Source organism: Ambystoma mexicanum, chromosome 4q, assembly GCF_040938575.1.
Source record: "Ambystoma mexicanum isolate Mex_15411 chromosome 4q, UKY_AmexF1_1, whole genome shotgun sequence".
NCBI classification, from domain to species: Eukaryota; Metazoa; Chordata; class Amphibia; order Caudata; family Ambystomatidae; genus Ambystoma; species Ambystoma mexicanum.
Genome location: NC_090928.1, coordinates 1,087,125,960 through 1,087,149,855, shown reverse-complemented (window position 1 = coordinate 1,087,149,855; position 23,896 = coordinate 1,087,125,960). Strand labels below are relative to the sequence as shown.

At 40.5% G+C, this 23,896-nt stretch overlaps 1 long non-coding RNA gene across 1 annotated transcript in view; it reads right to left on the bottom strand.

The window, feature by feature from the left end:
- LOC138467145 (uncharacterized) overlaps positions 1–6,698 on the bottom strand; it is a 217,806-nt gene extending 211,108 nt beyond the window's left edge. The window contains exons 1-3 of the long non-coding RNA XR_011268072.1: positions 6,566–6,698; positions 6,205–6,318; positions 6,020–6,104 (exon numbers count right to left, since the gene is read on the bottom strand). This is a non-coding gene — a long non-coding RNA (uncharacterized lncRNA). The remainder of the gene's footprint in view (positions 1–6,019; positions 6,105–6,204; positions 6,319–6,565) is intronic.
- Positions 6,699–23,896: the final 17,198 nt, after the last annotated feature.

Sequence of the window (23,896 nt, the reverse complement as noted above, 5' to 3'; positions counted from 1 at the left end):
TATGGACTACTTCAACTCGAAAATACATGTCAGACAAGACCTCCCCTCTAGCATCCTACTCACAACACCCACTTCCAAACATTCCATCATAGTGAAAACCTTCCACCCCATTGACAGACAACCTGATTACCCTCATGGCCAAAACAAAATCCCAACACTTACTGGATGCAACAATCTCGCTGAGATCCAGCAGCGACATCCGTTTGGAACCAAAATCATACAACAAAAGAACATTCCGAGGATCCTCTTTCTCTCACCTCGCCCCAAAAACCTGGAACGAGCTACCAAAGAACATACGTAACACAAGAGAAAACTCCTCAAATCTATCTTGGCTCTTCACCCCATAACTAGAAAGAATGCCTATGGGGGCATATACACAGCCGAAACAATGCTGAGAGAGGAAACGTATCCTCCCTATAAAGAATCTACGGAATATCAACTTACCAACTGAAAGATAGATAAGCTAGAACCATACCAAAGAAAGATTATGGAGGGATCAGGATGGAAGGGTAAGGTTGATATAGCAATAACACCTTGGCCTACAAAGTACACACAGGCAGCAATGGACCACCGACAGGAAATAGATAGGAAGGGATCAGGTAATTGTAAAAGTACAGCACCAATACCAGATTGGGGGACAATGCACACCCCAACCTGGTACACTAAGGTCAAAACTAACACATGTGTGAACTTGCCGCGCCATCTCTCCTAACAATTAGATGGACAGAAAGGAAAAAGAGACAGAATATGCCTACCCATAGGACAACCGGCTACATAGAATAAGAATTATAAGGACTAAGTTACATATAACCCACTAACTTAAAAGCTCACATTTCTGCATACTTAATTCACACAAAAATATCCACAACCACCTTCTCGCTCAGCAAACCACATGCACTACACATACCACAACAACAAGCAAACAACACATACATCGCAGCAACCACACACGAGGACTCACATCGATCTGATATTCACACCCAAGCTCAGCGCTCAGTGAAAATCGAACTGAAGCTGCCAACAGCACACCACCTTTCTCACTTTCCTATTCCCTCTTAACCTGACTAACCCACCCCGCCATCTTATTTGCAATTCCTCCTGGGTGCCTGGGGACCAATTCCGTTGGTGACGGTGCGTGGTACAAATACCTTTAACATTAACATTAACATGCCCTGTCTCATAAACATCAACACCTGTCTTTCACATATTACTATTCGCTCAAAACTGGATATAATGTCCCTCTCCTCAAAAAACCGTCCCTCAACCCAATGCTCCATGAAAACTACTGCCCCATCATCCTGTCATACATCACCGGAATCATGTTACATTCATAGCAACCCAACTGTAATTACACATCATCACAAACAAACTCTTTAACCCCTCCCAATCTGGCTTTTGAGCTGGAGACAGCACTAAGAATGCTACACTTCACATCATCGACAACCTCCACAATATCACTGATGAAGGTAACACTACCAAACTCATTCTCCTTGATCTCTTTGCATTCTTCAGCACAATCAACCACACCATTCCCGACAACATCATAATCCATAAAATGAAAATCTCAGGCAGGGTCCTTGATTGGTTCACCTCCTTCTGCACTGACAGAACCCTTTTAGTCTACATGCCTCCCCTAGTGATCTGTCAAGTATGGGGTCCCACAATTTTCCTCACAGTCTCTGCTTTTCAGCCTATATGTAGATTGCCTAGGATAGACCCTTAACAAATACAACATCCATTTCCACCAATATGCAGATGACATTAAGAAAATATACTTCCAAATATCTTCCTCGTGACAACTCCACACACTCAACAGCTGTCTCTGCACCATCACTAGCTATCCACTCAAACTCAACTCACACGTACCCCCGTCTCTTACTGTTGGTGGTCCACAAGGGTCAGTGCTTGGTCCACTTCTCTTTACTCTTTACACTTCAGCTGTTGGTGCCCTGATCTCCTCTTACGGCTTCTCCTATCAACTATTTGCTGACGACACTCAGATCTTCTTCTCCTTTCACCCCTTATCTGACATGTTGTTGTCAAAAATCTGAAACTGTCTGTGTGCCATCAAATATTAGATCACGTCTCACTTACTTATGCTCAACTCCACTAAGACAGAAGTTCTCTACTTCCCAGCCAAACTGGCTATCTTTTCCTCTTCCCCTTGTCTCCTCTTCTTGCCACCATCACTGGCTATCCACTCCCTCAAACTCAATCCTTCCAAAACAGAATACCTCCTCAACTACACTCTGAGGCAAAAGTCCAACTACACTCCTTGGATCAAAGAACTCAAAACAAACAACCCAAACATTTCCCTCTCCACACCTGTCAAATCCCTTGGCTTCAAAGCCTTTGACCACTACTTTTTTAATGCAATGCTTTATTATTATTAAAATGTCATAAAAGCACACAATAGAATCACATGCGAATTCCATACAATTTGTAAAATTATAACGAACATATTGAAATACAGTACATTATAAAATCTTTGACAAACAAAAACACGATTTTACAATAAAAATAATACAACTTTATCAAGAACACAGGTTAACGTATTGAAACCATAAATACCCAAATGCAGCATTTAAGATCATCCCGATATCACCGAAATGCTACTAATGAGGGCACCACCCAATCAGGGATTAAAGTCTTCAACATTCAGATCGTCCCTCCATCTGGTTGGCAGAGAACATGCTCATCCAATCCTTTTCTGCCTTCATTTCCATGCCCAGGTAAGATATTTGCATGTGGAATGTACTGCTAAAACAGCACAAGATAATAACAAGGCTTCCACAGTTGTAGGAGCTCCATAATCCCTAAATAGCAGCTTCAAGTATCATTTCCTGGCTGGCAGGGTAAACATGCAAATCACCAGGAAATGGACCATGGTCTCTCAAGTGCAACGCAAAGCAGACACACCACAGGTACAGCATATTACCATTTATTGTGAAGACTGGCAATCGGTAGAGTCCCAATACAGTACTTAAAATATAATGATCTTTCATATTTGGGATTAACAAAGTCTAGGTAATACTCATAAACCAAATTCTGCTTCATGTTCCAATATCATGTCAAAAGTGCAGGTCCCTCTGCTTTATTACCAATATCGCTTTGACAACACTAGTCATAGCAGAAGGAGCGATCCAGAACTTGTTTAAATGTAGGGCACTCATTTCTTCATTTCCTCCTTTATATGGACAAACCATGGCACAGCCGTTTCCCATGCCTGCAATAAAACATCCCTCACAGGCCTCTTTGTAATTTAATAGAGAATCGCTCGTCTATAAGCGAACCCAGTAATAAACTAGTAACAGGCGACACCTGAGTTCCCTGTTTCTAATCGGACTGGTAAATTTAGAGTAGAGTAAGGTAGCCCCAGAATGTTCTTCAGGTGTTTCTCTTCAGTTATGATAAGAGCAGTGCAGTTCATGTGCCTCCACAGCTCTGCTCTATAGATAGCAACCTCTCTTGCCTGGGCTTTCTAGGCTTCCAGGGAGACACAAACTACTTCCTTTCCAAAGTCACTGGAGAACCTCAAGAGGGCCCCACTATATCTGGCTAGCGAAACCTTTGCTTTTGCCAGATGTAAAACCCAATGACAGGTCGATGCTACTCTCAGACTAAGATAGTCGTAATGGTCAACCTGTTCTTTGGGGTTTCTAGCCCCAATTGTTTCAGTTTCTTCTATTTCCAAACGGTGAAGACCATACTTTTAGTATTAGAGGTATTGATAGATAAGCCATTTTTGCTACAAAAGTCCAGGAAGTTCTCTAGTTGCTTCCTAGTGCCCATTAGTGCTGGGGATAAGAGGCCTGCGTCATCTGCAAACATTAAAACAGGGATGCTATCGCCTGCCATCTTGGGGGGCATCTGAGTTTGAAGAGGATAATTCTACAATAATCCCATGAATAAAGATACAGAAGAGTTTAGGGACCAACACACCCCCATGCCGCACTCCCACCTTGATCTTAATAGATTGGATGGTGCTTCTATTAATGCCCCATCGGATCACAGAAGAGATTTCTGAATATAAGGTCTGAATGGCCAATAGCAGATCTGCTGGGATCCTGAGATTGCGCAAAACATCCCATAGCCAACTCCTCGGTAGAGTGTCATAAGCCATGCAAAGCTCAACGAAAATAGCATACACGTTCATCTTTCTTTGGACAGTATACTTGTCACATATTAGCTCCAACAGTAAACCTTGTTCAATGGTACTCAATGCACTACACACACCTGCCTTGTTATGGTTGTTGATGTTGTTATCACTAATCCAGTCTTCCAGCTACACCAAGATCACTCTGATGTCAATTTTACTGCGTGCATCTTGCAGGGATATAGGGTTGTAATTACCTGGCGAGTTAATAGAACCCTTTTTGAAGATGGGAACAGTCTCATCCTTTGCCCATGAGACAGGTACATAATTGGTTTTAAGGACAAAATTGAATTGTTTTGTCAGATAGGGGACCCAAATACCAGGTTCCAAACCATAAAGATCTATTGGGACCCTATCTGGTCCAGGAACTGTCCCTAATTTCTGATTGTGTAGGACTCTTCTAACCTCATCACCAGAGAGAACAAAGGGAGTTTCAATAGGGTCCATGGTTCGTTGTACATGAGCCAAATCACCCTGAGCTTCCTGGGTGATATTTCTGTTCTCCTTATACAATTTAGTGAAATGTTTGACTCAGGCGGATTCTGGGATGCAACCCTGCACATTATTACTATTATTTTGACAACAGTTTCCCATAGTTCTCCAAAATCCCAAAGAATCCCCCTTGTCAATAGCCAACAAAAGTTGTGTACCGGTCTCTTAAACACATGCTCTTTTTTTCCTTCAGGGGTAGACAATACACTTTCCTTGCCTCCCGAATAAATTAACTTCCCATGGATCATTGGAGTTATCTTGCTAAATTAGCAAGCTGTTGGCATGTCTATCAGTATTGTACCAGGGAGTTCTACATGCCAGAAGGGAACAAATGGCTTTTCGAGGTTTAGAAAAGAGGGAGCCTAACTTCTTTGTCAATTCTGCATGGATAGTCAACACAGTTATATGATCGTCAGGCTGCAGCATGGCAAAACGTTCTAATAATGGGATAATGTTGCCATATGCCATGGGCAAAACTTGTGTATCACTGAAAGACGCAGGAGACCCTACACTCTGGGCTAGGGTATTAATATAATAGTTAAACTCAGAAAAGTTAGTCCAGAGGAAACTGATTTATAAACAAAGTATCAAATGGAATTTTATTGAACCTGATACATTATTTGAATAAACAAATTAATCATGATTTAATCAGCACTGAACAAATTATTCACATTTCAAGGGAGTTGACTATTAAGAACATTTCATACAATTGACAATACACGATACACTCATTCGTCCACAGACAGCGACCATCCATACAATAATCCATAAAAGTACCACCCAAACAATTATGTGGTAGAACCTAACAAATAACATTGACATTTTGAATTTTAGAAAGGTGCATTCAATGTACAAGACCACTAGAGTTATATCCTATGTGGTCTACTCCTGGACTGGATCAATAAGATGCATACCATGATCACATCCCCAATTTCTTCACCAGTTTTGACGTATGAAGATCACTTAAAACGTCTTTGTCAGGAAAATACAATTAGACTATAGAGAAAGAGAAACATACACAATTTGTGTCAGCCCCCATCTCTAAAAAGACACATCAACACTGAAAGGGACCATCCATACTAGAAATGCCCTCACAATTTAAAATCGATTTAAGACACACAAAACTACTAAAAAGAGGTGCATCCCAAGAAATACCATTCTCTGAGGTGCACCACTTGTTTCCTATGGCGTGAAACAGGAAGTGCTACCATAAAAACACTGGTGCCCTGGGGTGCAGTGAAAGAGTAAGCCAGAATAGAGCTGCAAAGATGGCATGCATTGATAAAAATATCCAGAATCCAGAAAGTTGCCCAGCAATTAACATGCACTCATTGAATGCACAGATCCATAAGTAAATGAACCATCACTAACCTTATGACTGGACATAGAAGGTACGACTTCCCATGTTGGTGGAAGTTTACAAGGCACAACGGATCCAAGACAGGAATGGCAATGTCTAAAATGAGATCGCAAATTATATATATATATAGAGAGTGCCCACATCCTCTATAGCATGTACTACAACTCAGAGCACCATCTGTGAGGAGGGAACTCACCACACTGTGGGTTCTGCAATCACCTCCCCAGAAAGCGGGATGTTGATATTATGGCAAATTCCGCACCATACGTACACACAAAGATTGGAGTCTGCACACGTCTGCTGCAATCATCTATGTGTAAAAGATTAAATCAATTGTTGCCATATCACCATGTCAGTTGTACAATTCTAACAATACATGTGTACACTCAACTGGTCCCTGGCGCATGCACAGCACAAAATCGGAGTGTATAAAAAGAGACTCGCTATATATAAGTGATCAACTATGAAAGTTACGAGAAGGGGCCAGGTAGATGGGAGGAGAAAAGAGAAGTGACAGCCCCAGCCCCAGACGGCATTATACAGCCGAAGTTACTTACCGCGTGTCACGCTTGTCATGAGGGCAATGTAGTAACAAGCAAAGCGCTCGCTTAATCCCGAGGTCTCCCGTGGGACACCATTACGCTTCTGGGATCTGCAAAAGAACACTGCGCATGTCAGAAAGCCCATTGCCTTGCCAGCTCTCTATAAAGCAGCTAATATGATAAAACATAGCCGTATGTCAAGAGACCAGTCACGTGATACGAGACGGCTCAGACAGCATCCAACGCTCAATCTCTGCTTCGTGATTCACAGCCTGATTAGGTAATGTAATACATACGGGGCATTCAGAGCTGATGGAACTCTGTAAAACCCATCAAGCTTATATGTATGCTAAAAGCGTATGCACGCTAAGCCTAATCACGTGGTGCATTGTGTATTTAAACATACACGGATAATGCAAACCAATCAGGGATGGTATATTACTTACAAGGAGAAACACGTTGCACTACCATGTATAACAAAATTGTCCCAAATCCAGTGAAAGAGAAAGGGAAAAGACAAGGAAAACCCAAAACCACAATTGAATAGGGATAGCTGAGTCAAAGGAAACTATAACTGATCAACCAGATATTGTTATATCTCTGTCACAAATGGGAGTGGGCCTTAAATATTGGAATTCCAGGGTTCCAATGTAGTTAGACCTTTAGTTTAAGGTTAAGGGTCCGTAGCTGTTCCTTATATGCCAGACTGTTTGTCATTTGTACGGCATTGGATGCCCTTATTTTTTCCATGCAGAACCTTAGAAGTTGGTCCGCACTATGGCCCATCTCTAAGAAATGCATTACCATGGGGGCATTCAAGGTACGATTTCTTATTTTCAAACAATGTTCGTTAATGCGCACATTAACTTTGCTTGTAGTTTTTCCAATGTGCAACATTTTGCATTGGCATTGTACCACATAGATTACATTTTTACTTTTACATGTTGTAAAAGTGTGCAGATCCCAAGTTTTACCTTCTGCAAAAAAAAGACATAGTGTTTTTGGAATAATTACAAGCCATACAAGAGGTACATGGGTAGGGATAATCCTTCCCCTAAGCAGATGATACCTGTGTCTTCTAACCTACTTGATATTAAAAGTGCCATGACTAAGAATGTACTGGTTATGGCGATTTAGCTTTTCATTTTATTGTGTGTTATCCATTTATTCTGGCCCACAAGAGGAAAACTCTATGACCATCTGTTCATGGGGATTGGGTTTCTCCATTCACTGGATAATGGCCCCTTTGATATCCCCATCATCCTTGACATGTGAGCAGCTTTTGACACTGCGATCCATAACATTTGGGCTGGCATCTTTTAAACAGTAGCACAGTTCTGTGCGGTCTGTGCGTCGGTTTGTGAATTAGTCCTTGATCGGGTGTTGTTGAAAGAGACATGTTTGGAGAGATTTGCGAAATTGGAGAATTGTGGGGGCATTCCGAACCGACACCGGGTTCGGGTTTGAGTTCCAGAGAGTGGGTGTATGACAAGAGACTGATTGTGTTGGGTCCTCTTTGTTTGGTCGATTTGCTGCGCGATGAGCGTGTACCACCAAATATGTGGAGCTTAGCCGCAAGGTACGCTGGTGTGCTACTCATGACTAATTTGTAGATGATACATGCAGCCTTCAACAGTATCCTGGCTTGATTGTGTTGCCTTCCTCCTCATTGATAGGGAGCAGTAGGACACATCAATAAGTTGCATTCTCACCTTTTAATGCTCAAATGAAACATCTGATGTCTAAGCATGTGGCATAAAAAGGATGTTTTTGAGATAGGGGCATTCAATTAGGTGACATTCCCTTTGGCATAATTTACCAACCGTCCCGAAGACAAGATCTTACACTTATTTGATTCAGGTTGTTTAATGGACGGGAATACAAACAATTTAATGATCAGTACAGTGACACTCTCACCGGAATCTGGGACAAGAAAGAGACTGTTTTGGTCAAAATTCTTTTTTAAATTAAAAATAAAATACATACAGGTTGACCCCATTCCATAACAGGGGAAATCACCAACACACTCAAAATAAATCCAGATTTTCCAACCAATCAATGTAGATATCACCATGCCGCTGGCCCAATTTTGCCTCTCTGATTAATGTTGATAGACCGTGAAATACAGGAAAGATATCACTTGTTCAAGCAGCTATAAATGATCATATACAAATGGCTATTCTAAATATAATCTCAGAACCATTGTCTTTATTTCAGTGCAAACACAATATTATTGCAGCATTCAATAAAATGTGACATCTTGAAACTTGAGCAAATCATCACATAATTAGAATATTCAGACAATATAACGCATAGACACATGACTAACATTTGGACGAAGAAATATCTCATAATCAACTGAAATCTAATTTTCTATTGTGATTCAGAGTTTGAATACTTTAAATTTGACAGAAGCAACATGTAGTTCAACAGAAATACGTTATATACAATGCAACATTTTCCCTATCTGAACAATGAAAGTTTGCACTCCGAATGGCATGTTAATCTGAACAAGGACAAGTAAAATGAACATTCTAAATGGTTATGGAGAGAGGGCAAGTGAAAAGAAAAAACAATTCCAATGGTTTTATGTCATTGGGCCTCATTACGAGTCCGGCGGTGACTGAGGCAGTAAAACCACCTGGTTAACGCCGGACTCGTACTACCATTCCACCTCCGTGATTCCCGGAATTACCGGGGCATTACAACCCCGGTTTTCCGGGAATCACGGAGGCGGAATGGTGTTAATCCTATAGGACTCAATGGGAATGGGGATCATGGAAACACCGGCAGCATCTCGTAATGCTGCCGGTGTTCCCTCGTACGCTTGCAGGCGGGCGGTGTTAAACCCGCCAGGTCAAACCTGGCGGGAACATCACCTTCCGGACCGCCTGATATGTAATGAGGCCCATTGTCTCGAATATTAAAGGCTGCACCTAAAAAAGACAGATTTTTTTTGACCGATTGTGGGCGGCCTTTAATATTCAAAACACTTGAATTCCTCCCCCTCCATGCTTTGAAATTGGGGGTTTCACCCATGAACTACAGTTCAACCTCTCTCCCACACCTACCCCACCTCATGCTCAGACATGCCCTTTTCCCCAGCACACCCTTACATACAAAAACACTCAGAAACAGACACACTCAGACACACTCCATCCCCAGGCCCCTCCCCACCAGAAACACTGTCCCGTTTCATACACAAACGCACGCAAACACACACTTACCTGTAACCGTCTTTGCCTGCCCATCTCGGTCAGCCTGTCAGCCAATGTGCACACTTGTGTGCTGCAGTGACGTGACAGCTAAGATTTAGAAAGACCGTTCTGAGCGTTCTAAGATCGGTCTTTCTAAATCTTTTTATTTTAATTGTTTTTTATTAAAAGGTCTTTTAACCTTGAATGATTTAAACAGCTGGTTCCAGAGAACCCATTTCCTTAAGAAAGCTCTGCCAATATTCCAAAGACTAAAAAACAAAGAAAATGTGGGACATTGATTGGCTAAGGATCTTACAGGACATAGAGTATTTTTAATTCCTGTGATATATCTGTCAATTGTAATGCATCCAGAAGTCATTGGTCCATGAAAATCTTACTTCTGAATTAAAGCAGGCAAACTTAATTATTTATTTTATCTTCAGAGGGAAATAACCCGACATCTTCAAAATTAATTTTGTAATGGGGTGTAATATCTAAATACACAACATGAGCATTGCTTTACTTAATTTTGCCTACTTTTGGATAAGCAACTTTGGACAAGAGTAAGCACCTGCGATGAATCATCCTGGTCCCTCTCAATACTAATTTCTCTTCTATCCTAGATGGAGAAGCTTCATTGGACAACAGGTAATCATATTTCCCTTCTCAGGCCTGGCTCCCTTTAACAAATATCCCAAATGCTGTGCCCTTCAGCCTTCCTGGGTAATTTCACTTGTGTGCTAGTGTGCCTCAGGTCCTGTCAGCAAACTGGCATTCATTTCCTCTGCTGAATAGCCTATGGTGTGAGCATGCAAGAATAATGTTGTCTCACCCCTTCCACGTATGATTATGACTTTTCATACTTAGCTTGCTGCTCCCACCTTAGGGTAATCTATTGCAGCAATATCCTATTGGACAAACACTGTGATTGGTATATCAATAATGAATATTAGAAGAGCCCATCTCCTAAGTCTCATTGGTTTGAAGACATGGTAGATCAGCCACCCTCATTTTTAGGCGTGACTTGGTATTTCTGTTTAAATGTTTATTTCTTACATAACATCATTTTGTGTACATGTGAGATTGTGCTAAATAACATAATATTAGTAATAAGCGTGTACTGATTCCAACACAATGCCTCCAAAAACATGTACCATAGAGAACTGGCTAAGCCAACATTGATCTATTATCTGGAGAAATAAAACATGTTTTTAATTATGAACTATAGTGATCTGATCATGGATCTCATAAGGGTCCGAAAAATGTAGTTCATAATTTCTTAGGACATATGATAATGGGATTTTGAGGATTGTTGTAATCAAATGAAGTTATAGGTGGTACATTTATTTCCTTTGCATTTAACTGCAAGTTCTTATCATTCTGTAAGTCTAAACTTGTGAAGTGGACTCTTGAAGATCATAGGACACTGACGAGATGCTGTGGAAAAACAAGAATTCTGTTCTCTGGGGAATAGCTAGTTTGTATTATTCAACCTAAAATAACAATCAATCTGATGAATGGAGTGTCCCTTCATTATTCCAGCCATGCCATTTTTATATCTGAATGTCACATCCATTAACGCTAACTAATAATTTTGTTGGCAGAGGTCAATCTGAACGTTTGTACCATCAGCTTGTAAAAGGCAATTATCTTGACAGCAGTTGATACTTAGTTTATGAATTGACTTACAAATTAATATCATATGCAGGTATCACAGTCTCATTGTTAACAGTTTCACTATTTCTTTTCCAAATGTTGACCACATATCTTTTGTATTCATATCACTCTCTCGGTTTATTCCAGTAAATTAAGTTTTACAGTTTAAGATCTCATTTGAAAATGCATTATCCTTGTAGATCAACTAAAGTGCATATTTGACTTAATTTGAAGAAAATAGCAGATCTCCTTATAAAATTTGTGTAATATTTAATCTTGCAAAATAACAAATGTGCTTGAAATTGAATCTGCATATAATTGTACAATTATTTAGGATTTAATATGTGTGTTCTGAAGAAATTTTATTTGTTTTTTGTCCTCATGCCAGTAGGATCTGAACTGCTACTATCCTTAATTTGTGTGTTCAAAACATGAAATGATAAAAACACACACCCTTTATTTAAAAAATGATAATAAGTTCACCTGCGATATTGTACATTCACGGAATTGATTACTGTAACAGCCTGTACCTGGTCTCCCTGAAGGTCTTGGACATCCACTAGAAGTTATCCAAAATAAGGTCACTAGACTAATTATGATTGAGAAACACAGAGAACATTCACCAAAGCCCTTTCATTCCTACACTGGCTTCCTGTTGAAAGGCAGATTGCCATCAAAACATTCTCTTTGATACAGCAAGCCTATTGGGATGTTGGAACAGATTACCTTCAACAGAAGATGACCAAGAACTACAATTCTCCCTATGGCATGGTTGCTTCAGGATAAATACATGTTATGTTATTAAACTCGAATGGAGTGACTCTCTGGAACAGCCCCGTATCACTTTAAGAGAACTGAATAACCATATTCGCGCCCCAAGCCAAGTACCTGCAAGTCCCGCTTTACAGCGGTGGACTCCTGTTACGTGGTCGTTGAAATTACTGCTGAGATATTTAAAACTGCTAATATAGAGTGTCCCCGCCACCTGCCAATCTCCATCTATATCTCCTCAACCCATGTGCAGCAAGCCAAGTACCTGCATGTACCACTTTGCTGCGTTTCTCTGTGCTCCAGAGGACTCCTGTCATGTGGTCGTTCAAATTATTGCTGAGATATTTAAAACTGCTAATATAGTGTGGCCCGCCCCCTGCCAATCTCCGCCTAAATCTCCTGAACCCGTGCGCACCAGCGTGCATGCACCAAGCCAAGTACCTGCAAGTACCGCCCATGTCACGTTTGTCTGTGCTCCAGAGGCCTCCTGTTACTTGTTAGTTCAAATTACTGCTGAGGTGATTCTATTGTAGTCTTCTGCATAGTATAAGTTGATACATTGTTACCAATATACTTACATTCACTTTTGTCTTGTTCCAGATTTTTAAAACTGCTTATATAGTGTGGTCCCGCCCCCTGCAAATCTCCGCCTATATCTCCTGAATCCGCGCGTAGCAGCGCATGCACACCAAGTCAGGTACCTGCAAGTACTGCTTTTCCACTTTGCCGTGGTGATGCAGCGTGTGGCAACACTGGTGACTACAGGTACAATTCATTTTCACTTTTGATTAACAGATTTGCCTTGGTTAATACACTTTAAAATTGGATATGCCCTCTGGGTTAGCAAATTGGTCTACGATGGCAAACGCAAGGCGACCAATACCATGCCCCCAAGACAGCTGCAAAAGCAATGCGCTGAGTAGTAACCCCGCAGCTAACTTGCTCGCTCCCATTTAGCAACTACTTGAAGGAACCACATGCTGACATCAGGCAATTCTGTCACGAGTCGATACACAATCTACAAACTACAAAGTCAAACCCGCAGGCTCCAACTCACGATCTCATAATAGTTCCTGCAAATGACCCATGAGGTGACACAATGTCTGATGCCACTCTAACGTTTGGCTGCGATAATATCCCCTTTTTTGCAGAAATGTTCAGCAACGTCTAAAGCAAACATAAGCACAGTTACATGTCAGATCATTATGCCATTTTATGCTATGCAAATGCTTCATCTGCTCTTAGATCACTTGAACAGCCAGCTTTAAATGTATCGAATTCAATGTACTCTGTTAATCAGTCTGCTACTAGTAATATTACCTATGCAGAACCAGCTTTGATGATCTGAATGCAAATAACTCTTGCTTTTCCAACTGTGAGGTGCCAGACAATTTATCCAATCTCCAATTTTCTTTGCTAATAGAACTGAAGAGGAATCTATAATTGCTCCATCGTATGCCGCGCCCACTCCTAGAAAAGTAATTAGTAAAATCTCTCACGCTCAGTCTCCTAAGGTCCAACTGCTATGAATCCTTCATATCCTGCGATAACCTTATTTGATACAAGGCTACAAATCTTAAACACAGCAATTTTGACTCTTGTGAGATTATTAGAAATTTTGGATTTCAAATTAAACTCACAAGCCGCTAAAATCAATAAAATCCTGGATTAGCAATCAGAGTATAAAGACTACAGTCTAAAAGGGCTAGCTGATACTTTCTCATGGCTTAAACATTATGAAAAATGTTCGGACCCTTTCAACATTAGATTACAGCAAACAAAGCAAACCCAGGAAAAAAGTCTTTACGTAAAGTGTGGTGATAATTTACCCCTGATAAACACAATAATTCAATCAGCTAAACCTGATGCAGACTTGCCTGCAAGGCAACAACTAACTACACAAATCGCAACACAAGAGATTGCAACTAACAATGATGCATCTCCTGAAAACAATAAATGTGCGTAAACGATCTTTGCAGCTTCTGGAAAGCTCAAAAACAATAAAAAGGATAATCAATTTAATCAAGGGAAAAAAACTAAAATTGTAAAATTACTCGAATCTACAACTCATTCATATATTAATCCCTTTTTTAAATCACTGACCTTGCCAACAAAAGACCCCACTATAACATCTGTTGCAATCCTAAAAGAATACTCCCAAATAAGTGAATCGAAAAAAGAAAGAGCAAATTCAAGTATTCAGCACTTGGTTGCCTCATACGCTCCACTCAATGACTTCATCACAGTCGCCTGGAATTAGAATAGTCTGAATCCAGGAAAACGATTAAACAAACCGCACCTCTAACATCTCATTCTAAATTGGACACACGAGGTTGGCTCTCTGAAATACAAGCTCTTGATTTAAGACAACAAGAAATCAGAAAAGAGGTCGATAATTATATGGCCTCACAAAAAATGGAACCACCTCTGATCCACAGAAATGCGGCTCACGTGACCAGGTTATCAAATTCACCTAGCAGTTTACCTAATTATAAAAAAGTATTCCTGTTGTCAACCTAACTAAAGAGGACACACTACTAGCCAAGGCGGGTTCAAGTAACCCAACAAAACAAACCTCCATTGAGGATCAGCAAAAAAACAATCTCTAACACTCCACAGAGCGAGTCTTTAATTGATATACAAGAAGAAATTAGAGTGGCTGTGTAACATTATATGGACTCCCATATTTCCTTGACACATAACTCTAATGTTCCAACTTGTATTCACACGACAAGGCAAGTGTATGCCTCCGAGCTGGTTCCATATAAACACCAATTGCATACATCTCATCCTCTTGTGATGCCACATTGCAAGACATATAACGAGAACCTGAGTAAAGTAAATAATATCGCTCATAATACTTTCTCAGCGCCAGAGCAGTTGCGCAATAGGAACAATTAGCTTTACTCACTGGTAATTAGCTGCCGCGCAAAGGCATTTCCTAAGTATGAATTGAATAGAACTGTTATCAGCCACAATGGCTGAGATACCTAGGGCCTCATTACACGGTAGGCGGTGGACCAAGGTGCTAATAGCACCTCGGTCCATGCCGGTAAAATACCGGCACCGCCTTGGTGGAAAGGGGAATTACCGCCCTATTCCAAGGTTGGCGGGGTGGTAATTCCCCCTTCCATCATTGCCCTTCCCCATTCCCATTTTTGCCCCATAGGGCATAATGGGAATGGGGAAGGTGCTAATTACGGTACCGCAAATTTGCGGTGCCGTAATTAGCACCAAGGTCCCTTAGCGGGTTGGTTTTTAACGCCTGCTAAAAGCAGGCGTTAAAGTACCAACCCGCTAAGGGACCTCGTAGTAAGGCGGTAAGGGTAAACGGTCACCGGTACCATTACCAGTGACCGTTAACCCTTACCGCCTTCCGTGTAATGAGGCCCCTAGTCTCGAAGACATTGGCTCTTTAGATATTGATCAGATCGAGTTACTTTATGAGAGAAATGTGACAGCATCGAGAATATGGCTGACATCCAGAGTAGTTTGAACATAATATGGCTTGCAAAGAATGAATTATTTGCCTTATGTTCTGAAATCACATTTTAAAACTCTTCCACAGGTTGCGCAAGTAATTCTCGTGTAATGGATAATGGAGAGACCACTAAGTGTAACGACACAAATGAACGTGGCAAACCTCAGCCCAATTATGCAACCCAGAAGCCGCAGATGACTCGTTTTTGCAGCAGCGAAAACATGTAACTAGAGTCGGATATCGCTCCTATGATCATTTCCCGATTGTGTTGGAATACCAGAGGTTTTGCCCATTTGCTAAAAAATCCATAAGACATGGGCCTCATTACAAGGATGGCGGTAAGGATTTACCGGTAAAATACCGGTACCGGTAAATCCTTACAGCCTTACTACGAGGTCCCTTTGCGGGTTGGGGGATTTAACGCCTGCTTTTTGCAGGCGTTAAAAACCAACCCGCAAAGGGACCCAGGGAGCTAATTACGGTACCGTAATTTTAGTACCGTAATTAGCGCCTTCCCCATTCCCATTGAGCCCTATGGGGCAAAAATGGGAATGGGGAAGGGCAATGGTGGAAGGGGGAATTACCGCCCCGCCAACCTTGGAATGGGGCTGTAATTCCCCTTTCCGCCAACGCGGTTCGGGTATTTTACCGGCAAGAACCATGGCGCTAATAGCGCCATGGTTCTCCGCCATCCGTGTAATGAGGCAGAGACATGGCTTTTGGAGCGCCCTTCATGGGACAATCATGACATACTAATAAACCCTGCACAAAGACCAAAAAATGGGAGACCAATGTCAGGTGTTCTGATTGCCAAAATAATGTGTTCTGGCATTTCTCTCGAATCTTGGAATAATCCAAACCGTTTTATGCAATTAGCAAAGGGTCCTTAATGGGTCCTTACTTGTCATATTAAACATATATTGGAATCCGATGGCGATTTCTGACAAACAGTACTTTAAGGACTTTGAAATTCTCTGGGAATTGATCATGCAGGTGCCAGCAGTCACACACATCATTGTGGCTGGAGACCTTAATTTGCATTGCTTATACACAGCATCTATGCAGCAAGAGGCCAGATTAAAGCGTTGAAAAAGCTAATAGACTGAAAAAATATGATTATGGTGAATGGTGCTATTCAGGGTGATATTCCGCCTCATAACACATGGAAGAGAGATTGTTCAGGAGCAATAATCAAATACGTTTATGTTGACCCTAAACTACTTTCCCAAGCAACTCAATTCCAAATAATCCCAACGAATGATACCAATCACAAAATGCTCAACCTGAAATGCAAAATGAACTATGAATCAAAGACCCAAGATTTGATCAAAATGCAAGGCACCTTGATAGTAAATAACGTTCAAAACAGATTCCGCTGGACAGAGGGATTAGATCAATTTAATAGAGCTTTAATAAAAGCACATTTGGACATATCTAAGGACCATGCACTTGGAGAATTTGAATATAGTGATTTATTACAACTCTTTCAGAAAAGTACTAATAACATCAATAAAAGAAAATTTCAACCTGTGCATACCTTTGATATGCAGGTAAAGGAAAGAAAATCAGTATTTAAGAGAGCTAAAAATCGTGCCTCGCTGTTACCAGCTGAACAAAACTGGTCCGCCGTTAAGTCAATTACAACGACATATAAAATTGGGTCTGTTCACTCAAATCTACTCTATTTCAGATTGATGGTGAATTAATGTTAAAATCATTGACCAATAAAAACACGACCCAAATATGGGCTCTTAATAATAGAACAAATACTGGGTCACAACTAACATTCCAAATCAATAAAGTCAGAGAGACGCAGTGGGCAATTCACTTTTCTAGTTTGTACGCAAATCCAGTGGCTGTGCCAAAAGCTTCTTACAACTCTGATATGGGTCATTTCGATCTTCATTTTACCAAAGAAGATATAGTAGACTACATAAAGAAAGCACGTGGTTCAAGGGCTCCTGTGCCCGATAGACTGACACATTTATTGCTTAAGCAATTTCCGGAAATCTGGGCTTTTATTCTGTACAGTGTGTTCCATCAGATAGTTCAACAACAACGTATACCAAAATCATGGCGCCATTCAATTATCGTAGCAATATTCAAGAAGGGCCATCGACAAGATCCCGTTAATTACAGACCTATCGCCCTTCTTGATACTCCGGGTAACATTTTCTCACGTATTATGTTTAGAGATTTAAATGCATGGCCTGCATTAACAAAAAAACGTGATTCCTATCAAATGGGTTTTGTGTCAGCCTTGGGCACAGCCCTTAATATAACAACATTAAATGCAATCAAAGCCAATTGCGTCGAGCAGAAACAGCCCCTATTTTTGGCCTTCATAGATTTTTGCACAGCTTTCGACTACATTGACAGGGCTAAGCTGATAAAGAAATTGCGAACATTTAATTGTCCGCCCTCGCTAGTGACATTTATTGAGCTGCTTCTCTCTAACACCACAATGCAGGTGAGATTAACCCTAGATGGACACATGTCAGCCACCTTTCCGACACATAGAGGCCTTAGGCAGGGGTGTATATTGGCCGCCACTCTATTCAATCTTTTCATTCTACACATGGGCTATAGTTTTGTCAACATCAACTCTGATGCCCCGAAATTGGGCCTGTGGTTGTTGTATGCTGATGACCTAATTTTACGATCCAAAACTCAAAGAGGTCTGCATAGATTGCTAGATGGACTGAGCTCCAATGCATAAACGAATCATTTGATCATTAATCTGGACAAAACACAATGGAATGCGTTAAAGCAAGATGGCATCATTTAAAATCATTTACATGGTTTCTTAAAAAAACTAAGCTGCTAGTAACTCCATGAAATAAGTGCTTAGGTGTCAACATAAATGATGATCCAAGTGTATACTTAGTTAATCTGGACTGTAAGTGTCTAGCACTATATCTCAAGCAAAAGCTTTACTTTACAAATTCAGTAAATTTTCCTGTAGCTTTGTGTTTGTGCATTATAACCAAAAACCAATACCCATTATAACTTAGGGGGCTGAAATCAAATTGCCACGGAAAAAACTGTTTTGGGACAGAATTGAAAGTAGAGTTTTATATCAAATTTAGAATCGATTTTGTGAACTGGATGATTGTAATTAACTGAAAGAAATTAGCTTTTAACAAACAAAGAAAGCAGGGAGCTATCGTGTTTTTATATGAATTCTCTTTTTTGAAGAAATGTAAATAAGGATTTTGATATTTGTTGTGTTTTGTGATTACTTAACTATGTAATCTTGTTTACATTATGCTATTTATTTCTTTTTATGATTAGTAATGGTTTCATAACCATGTAATGTATAATACATTTTTGCATTTATACATTTTATATTGAAAGGTTGATTTATCTGCCAAACAATTTAAAAAAAAATACATATTCTGTTCTAGGAAATGTTGAAGACGTTGATTTTTACATTCCATCTTAATTCTTGATCCGTGTAGGCCCTGATAGAAATGCCTCAACGGACTCTAATGTTCCTCTGTTTGGCAATATTGCACTTATGCTAACTGTGAACCAGACAGGCATACGCTGACCCTGCTCCTGTTTGAACTTAATTGTAGTTGTAATTTGTAATTCTATGCTTAGTTGGGTGCACTGCATTTCTTCGTTCAACTCATACTGACACTTAAATGTTCCAGAATTTTACAAAGCTTTAAAGATCAAGATCCCTATTTCCTCCCCACCACCTTTTTACTCCTTTACAATTGGGGGCAACAATGCAACTGCGTTCGCAGTTGGTACCTTAGGAAACCCCAATAAATAAATGCATAATTAAATGTTCAATTCTTCCAATATGATATGATATGGCATTTGTAACGCGCCTATACACAAGTGTTTCAGGGCGTGAAATGTGTTCCAATGTGTTCCTCCTAAAGATTATTGTCTAATGATACTGTTCTTAGATGTCTTTATAATTCTAACAGTACATCTACAATGCTCTGAAATTCTTTGGACCTAGTTTGTGCTATATAAACCTGTGTTTGATACACTTGCATACTGCAGAAATATAACAATGCATGAATATGCATTAATAAATAAGGTACACATTTCGTCTGTTTTACTGCACTTGCATATTTTAGCATCATTACATATGCATTGGAAATATGTTGCTTCTGCCTGATTTCTCCAGAAATCTCTATTTCCATTTTGTGTCAGGTGCTGACATTCAAGAGGTGCTAACATATGGGTAGTAGATTAGTTTCAGTCATATTGATGTGCTCTATCTGTGATAGTGATGGTGGCCTCATTTGGGCAACATCCTAGGGGTAGCAGAAGCGACAGCATGTTTCTTAATGTTGTAAATCATGATATAGTTCATACAATTTATTTTCTTTAACAACAGAAACAGCACAATAGCCCCTCAAGAGAAAGTGGGGTAGAACATCCCTCATAAATAAGTCCTCAGCTGTCTAGTGAAATGTGTAGTGCTTTCTGGGCCTATTAAAACCAAGGAAGAGTAGTTTAAACTGGAACCCGATAGCATTTTGGCACAGGACACACAGTCCCTTGCAATCACAGTCAAGTGAATGGAAGCCCAGGAGTGAATGGAAGCCCAGGACATTTTCACAGGTGTAGTCAACAACTGGGGCTATGAACAGAAATGCATGCTTCATACCCTAAAAGAGAATTCATAAATCCCTTTGAAAGCCAAGTCAGATTAAAAGAGATGTTGTGATGAAAGGGAGTTGAAATGAAACACTATCCCATTTATAATATGATAGGTTATTTATAACACGCTTAATACCCAAAGGTTTTTAAGTGCAGACCCGGGCATCGAACCTGTGTTGCTCTGTGTCGTCTTGCTTCCAACACGAGCACGTCCCCCCTGAGTTATCCTCCTGAACCGTTGATAATAATGGAATCTCAAATGAGCTGTTACTTTTCTCCAATGACATTGTGAGAAAGTGAGAGATCACTGAATCAGATACATGCAAATCATCCAAGGGAATTGTCGGTAGATGTTGTTGTTTCAGTAAATTATAATGTTTAGGTTGCTTCATAGTGTAGATACATCAATAATCTGTGTGTTCGAAATTCGATAGCACAGCTTTCTGAAACTCAAGCTTGTAGATTGTGATGTAACCCAGTACAGTTTCTATTTCATTTACGTCCATATGCTAGAAACCATCCACGCCACCTTGCACATGGGATCACATTGCTAATATGAAGTATCGAGCAAATGCATTTTTCTGTTTAACATTTCAATGATACCAACACTTGTTTCTGATATTGGAGAAAATAAATGCAAAGTTATTTATGTCGTACATGTGCCATGAACGCATACCATATTGTGCTGTATTGGATGTATGTGAATGAATGTTTGTGTTCTAGTATAAGCAAGAATGGTATCATTATTATTATTATTATCATTATTATTAGTATTATTATTATTATTAGTATTTTTATTATTATTAATGATTATAAACAAGACTTTGCAGGCAGGTTGATTTCTTCTGTACAAAAGCTGCCTAAGTTTGAATATTATACTGTGGCTATTTCCACGCCATAGCATTGGAAACCACCTTTGAATTGACTCTTTATTTTAATAAAGAGTGTTATTCATAATTATTCCAACAGTATACAGCAACCCATTTATGATTATCACCAGCCAGAAACCGCTCATGCATATTTTCAATGGTTCAGCACTTTGCCAACCACTACTAGTAGAGAAATGAATCCTAGAGCAGCAAGAATAAGAATTCCAAGTTACCTAATGCCCAGGGGTGAACAACCCAGCAGATATCTTCTCATGGCACCTACGGCCAGTTACTGAACGAGAGGAGAATGCATACCACTGTTTAGGGCAACAAGTCAACTTCGTGGTATCCAATGCCACGCTGAGGTCCATTCTGGTTCATGGACTCAAAAGTGCCTCATTGGAAAAGAAAAGCTTTGGCATCATTAAAAGTGCACTAGACACTGGTAGATGGAAGGGCTTCATGGAATCTCAATGCCAACACACCGACTTAACCCAGCAAATACTGAAAAGCCTGATCATGATCAGGGCTAAGATGTCCACAGGCCTCCTCAGAGCGACTTGTGGATCATATTTCCCAATGTTGCCCAATGTTGTGCTGTCCAGAACAGTCCAGCTAGCACATACTAGCAATCGAAAGATCAGAGCAAGAGAGCAAGATCAAGCTCACTTTCTGTAGAAGGTGTTATTTCTGGACCTTGATCAAACTGTTAAGCCAGCTCTAGAAAACTGCATCCCATGTCCGCCACAAGGCATGCTGCAAGTCCAGCAACCTCCAGGTCAATGCTGATAGGAGAAACTCTATGACAATGCATCTGCACTGACTTTGCATCACTGCCCAATGGACAATATGCATTACTGGTCACAGATTAGCTCTCCCACTACCCACAAGGCACAATAATTGAATCAACATCAGCTGTAGCCCTCATACCCATATCGGAGAAATTGTTGGTGACTCATAGACTACCAAAATCCAAAAGAACGAAGTCCTTGAGTCACTGAAAAAAAGCATGCTATGATTGGTTATTTATAACATGCTTAATACCCAGAGGTTTCTAAGCATGGACCCAGGGATCAAACCTGTGTTGCTCTGTGTCTTCTTGCTTCCAAGGTGAGTAGGTTTCCCCTGAGCTATCCTTCCGAGACAATGTGCATGTGCACATTATTACTTGCTGGCCACATGCCAAACGCAATGCTGAAGGTTTGATGCAAACATTGAGAAAAGTCACAAGAATTGCTGTTGTACACCACTCGGACATGGAGTGGGCCCTCATCCAGGTCCTGATGGCATACCAAACTACTCCTCAGTTGTCCACAGGAGTGGGTGCTCTGAACCCTTATGGTCCTTTTAGTTGAGGTAACACATCGTCCAATGGATGGGGCGCAGAATAACTCTTACACCAAATGATAAGACCAACTCAGGAAGTTGTCAAAGAATGTCTCAAAAGACTATTTTTCTAAAACAGGGAGTTACAATGGACATCAACAGATGTCGTACTAGCTCGCTCAGTGAATTTCATAAAAAAAACATCCTTATACAGCAAAAATTAATCATACATGATGTCATACTACATGGCAAACTATGAAAAACTATGTGAGATTGTGGTTGGCTTAAGCGGAACATCTAAGTATACTTTATATAAGGGCTTGGATTGTGATTGGGTCTCTACAGTCAGGAGGACAACCTATGCACACCCCTAGTGCAAGTCATCTTCAACGGTTATTAAGTACACAGCATCTCATTGGCTCTCAAACTATAAGGCCCTTCGTTATATGGCCTTCTACAATTGGTTGGCACCTTGTACCCTATTGGAAATTCGACTCACTAGCAGCACGTTAGCTGGTAACCAGGTGCTGGTGGGTGTACTTGACCATGCCTCCCCACCCAATTAGATTGACATCCATCATCACTCATGCTATCTGCCATTCAGATTTGTCTTTGAATTTAGCCTTGTAGCTTCTATTCTCTGGGAATATAAGGGAGTTTAAGCATGTGCTTATCAAAGTTCTGGTCTGCATGACCACTTCTATTTCCATCCTGGACTCACGTGACAGGAGACCGTGAATCGGCCCATATTATAGCATTTAATTGTCTGAAATAAAGAAACTTGGCGCTCATTATGTTCTCTCTTTGCAACTTAACAAGGGTTGCCTCGGCGTCTCACATTCACTGTTCTTCAAAGACTGATAACCAGTTTTGGCTGCTTCATCCTTTGACACCAGGCCAGACCACCTCTCTTGGTCTACCTGCGAGCATCAGCTTATTTCTTTGCTGTGACACATGCATAGCTATCAATCCTCCTTTCTCCATGGGTTCGAGCTTACTAAAAGTATGACATCGAATGTCCAGATTCTCTATAACGGCGGCACTGCCTGCAGTCTACTCACTACGTATAGCCAGCATTTACGATTACTACAGCATCTGTACATTTATAAAACAGCTTGCATTGTCTGCAGTGCTCTTCAGATGTGCAATCTTCATTACGCACATGAAAGTCTTCTCGTTTCTTTACTTCATTATCAGATTCAATACGTTCTATGCACTCTCTTCTTCAGCCACTCTTTTCAGTGCGTTATGCTCGCTGCTTGTGATGTCACCAACCTTCTATTTCATTCATCTTCATATTCCTTCAGGGATCTTCTCGAAGAGATTGTCATCTCTACCGGGGTACATCATATAAGGTTTTCTCAACGGATACCTTGTCTCAAAGGCTCTTCGTGGTATAGGCATCATTACTGGCGTT